This window comes from Mandrillus leucophaeus, unplaced genomic scaffold, assembly GCF_000951045.1.
Source record: "Mandrillus leucophaeus isolate KB7577 unplaced genomic scaffold, Mleu.le_1.0 Scaffold18, whole genome shotgun sequence".
Classification (NCBI taxonomy): Eukaryota; Metazoa; Chordata; class Mammalia; order Primates; family Cercopithecidae; genus Mandrillus; species Mandrillus leucophaeus.
The window spans coordinates 4959974-4963067 of NW_012101809.1; the positions used below are offsets into that span (position 1 = coordinate 4959974).

The window sequence follows — 3094 nt, forward strand, 5'->3', positions numbered from 1 at the left end:
CATTCATTTCATGATACATTTTTGGATTCATTTCTTAGGGTGTGAAGTAGGTTTTTAGGAGAAACGCTACAGAAAACAAGGGCTTAACTTTGACCATTAACTGAAAACCTCCACTACATTACATCTAACGAAACTTTTTAGGAGAATATGCCTAGCAATACTAAGGTGCTTTAAATTTCCTTTACACATAATATGGGAGGAAGGCTGATGTTTTGTGATATCCCACAGAAGACTAATTCTGACTGCAGGGAAGTGCATGGTTCAAGAACTGAAATCAATCACTCAAGTTAGTCTGGGTCTTAAAGGAGGAGGACTCTCGAGAGGCTCAAATGGAGGGTGAAATGGGGAACGGGGTTGTTGCTGGTGAGAATGATGGAGTAAGGTCGAAAAACTTGGTTCTGCATTCTTCAGCATGCGGCAGGTTACTTTAGGGCAAACATAAAGGAACCCTTATGTTTACAGTGCCCTTTGTAAGACTCCCAGTTGTGATTTAATGTTGTTAAATGGTGGTCTGTTTTAATTAAGCTGCTAACAGCTCTTCTTGAGACAAGGTCTTGCTCTGTTGTCCAGGCTGGAGTGCAGTGGCATGATCTCGGCTCACTGCAATCTCCGCTTCCCGGAGTCAAGCGATTCTCCCGCCTCAGCCTCCCGAGTAGCTGGAACTACAGGCGCGCGCCACCATGCCCGGCTACTTTTTGTACTGTTGGTAGGGACGGGGTTTCACCATATTACTCAGGCTGGTCTCGAACTCTGGACCTCAGGTGATCTGCCCGCCTCGGCCTCCCAAAGTGCTGAGATTACAGGCGTGAGCCACCGCTAATCCTTCCGTGCCTCTCTCCATCTGTGAGATGGGCACTTTATTAAAGGTTCAAAGTGACCAGTAGCTCTTGTTACTTTCTCTATTCCTCGATATTACTATTTTCCTTTCTAACTTAACACCTACCTGGAATGGTGAGATCACGAGGTAAGGAAGGCAAAGATGAGTGACAACCACTCACGTAACAGAAGCAGTCTCTTGCACTCAAGGAGTTTACAGCTCTCTGTTCTGGCTACCTCTTAGGAAAGGCCTTCCCACTGACAGTCTACAGACTGAAATCTAACCTTTTTACAGCGGGCCTGGCGAACTGTAGGGGCCAGGCCACATTCACTCGCTTTGAAAAAGGCTGCAGTGTAGCTAAAGGAGGCCCGGCTGGCCAGCTTCCTAAGCACAGCTCGGTGGGAACAAACAGCTATGTACATACAGAAGAAAAGAGGTTAATTCGGCCGGTGATGGGGGTCAGAAGCCCTAGTCCTCGTCCAATATTACGTCACTGGGTGACCTCGGGGGACGCTTCGCGGAGGGCCTCATTTTTCTCCACTGGCGAATGCAATTAAGGGTCTTCGGAAACTGTGGGAGCCCTTGGGCGCACCTATGCACCTCACCTCCAGGCTTCTCACCCGCTGGCCGCCCCCTTGCGCCCCTAGTTTTTTCTAGCTCCTTTCCCATTCCGCACCGTTTCTCTCCTCGAAAACTAAGACCTCGAGGTGTTCCTCGGCCAGAAACGGCGGGCGGTCCAAGCCCAGCCTCCCCTCTTCACCCACCTGCCAAAGCCAAAAATTCCGCAGCTGGTGTCCTTCAACAAAAGTAATCACCTCTCTTCCCGGCCGGAAGAAGCCGCCTCCCCCGCACGCGTTTAGCCGGCCACCGCGATTCGGCCTTCTGCGATGATTGGCTACGGCTCCAAGTCCCGCCCTTCCGATTCCTTTCTCTAGGTCACCTCCGCAACATGGCAACGGAAGTAGGGTGTTGAGCCCGCCCACACTTCCGGAAAATTGCTCTGGAGCATAGGTATCCTGGTCTCCACGTGTGTGAGTACCGCGGTTCGAGCTCAGTGCTAGCGGGGTGCTGACGCCGCGGGGCGGGTGAGTAAAGGGAGAGGCGAAAAAGGAGGAAACCTCATGGCTGTCAGGTCTCTCCCAGGCCTGGGTCCCTGCCAGGTACCGGCTAGATGAGTGTGGTTCGGCCACCTTAGCCCCGCTTCGAAGCCGGCTCTGTGCTAGCAGCCCCTGTAACTCCAGGCTTTGTGTTCCGAAAGTAGCCTAAGTATCTTAGGTGCCCCTGGATCTCCTTACTTTTTGGAGCCTCAGTTTCCCTTTGTTTGAAAGGAAATTAAGGGTGAAATTCCCAGCAAACCAAACCCCCTGAACTTTCCTGTTTCTTTGATACCCATCCCTGATTCCATATCCTTGACCCCACCCGGTCATCACTTCTCTAGTCTTAAGCCCTTCTAGATTCTTATTGCCAAGTGTCTGTCAAAACTAACCTCTCCTGTCTTCTGTTTTCACACCCAGTTCTGGTTCTCCTGGTTTCTCTACTGTCCTGCACTTGAATCCTTTCTTTTTCTTTTTCTTTTTTTTTTTAAATCACTGAGATAACAGGAAACAATGCATTTGAATCCTTCTACCAAATTTACTTGCCTTCAGTACTGTCCCTCTTCATGTCCAATCTATAGTCTGCAGTATATTTTTCTTGCTTATTGTTCTGTCGCTTTCCCTGCTTAAGTCTCTGACTTGCCAAAGTAAACTACCCATATCTAATTCAAGGTCTTCCACAAAAAAGCCCAACTTCTCCTTTAATGTTTTGAGACGGAGTCTTGCCTTGTCCCCCAGGTTGGAGTGCAGTGGCATGAGCTGAGCTCAATGCAACCTCCGCCTCCCAGCCTCAAGCAATTCTCCCGCTTCAGCCTCCCGAGTAGCTGGGCTAATTTTTGCATTTTTGGTAGAGACGGGGTTTCGCCGAGTTGACTATGCTGGTCTCAAACTCCTGACATCAGATGATCTGCCCGCCTCAGGCTCCTGAAGTGCTGGCATTACAGGTGTGAGCCATGGTGCCCAGCCTCCTTTAAAATTTAACTGCAGTTTTTATGCTTTAATCTCCCAGTGGTCTAGCTGAATAATTCTTCAGAGACAACAGCAAGCCTTTGAACAGTTGTTTGATAAGGAAATTGCTGGTGTTTATTGAAATAATAGGCTTTTCCCATCCATGTCTTTTCTCACATTCCCTTCTACCTGTCAAACTTCTGTTCATCTTTTACCCTTCAGCAAAAAGGATCTT

The 3094-nt window shown here is 49.0% G+C and overlaps 2 protein-coding genes across 4 annotated transcripts in view; one reads left to right on the forward strand and one right to left on the reverse strand.

The window, feature by feature from the left end:
• Window positions 1-1688, reverse strand: part of USMG5 (up-regulated during skeletal muscle growth 5 homolog (mouse)) — an 18145-nt gene extending 16457 nt beyond the window's left edge. The window contains exons 1-2 of one of the 3 annotated variants that reach the window (XM_011977498.1): window positions 1582-1686; window positions 944-1229 (exon numbers count right to left, since the gene is read on the reverse strand). The gene's annotated coding sequence lies outside the window, so the exon portion shown is untranslated. Of the gene's footprint in view, window positions 1-943; window positions 1230-1581 lie in introns of all 3 variants that reach the window. The other 2 variants (XM_011977496.1, XM_011977497.1) reach the window with 2 other exon arrangements.
• A 110-nt stretch (window positions 1689-1798) lies between these two features.
• The window catches only part of PDCD11 (programmed cell death 11), a 60378-nt gene continuing 59082 nt past the window's right edge, over window positions 1799-3094 (forward strand). Inside the window, exon 1 of the mRNA XM_011977537.1 lies at window positions 1799-1902. The gene's annotated coding sequence lies outside the window, so the exon portion shown is untranslated. The remainder of the gene's footprint in view (window positions 1903-3094) is intronic.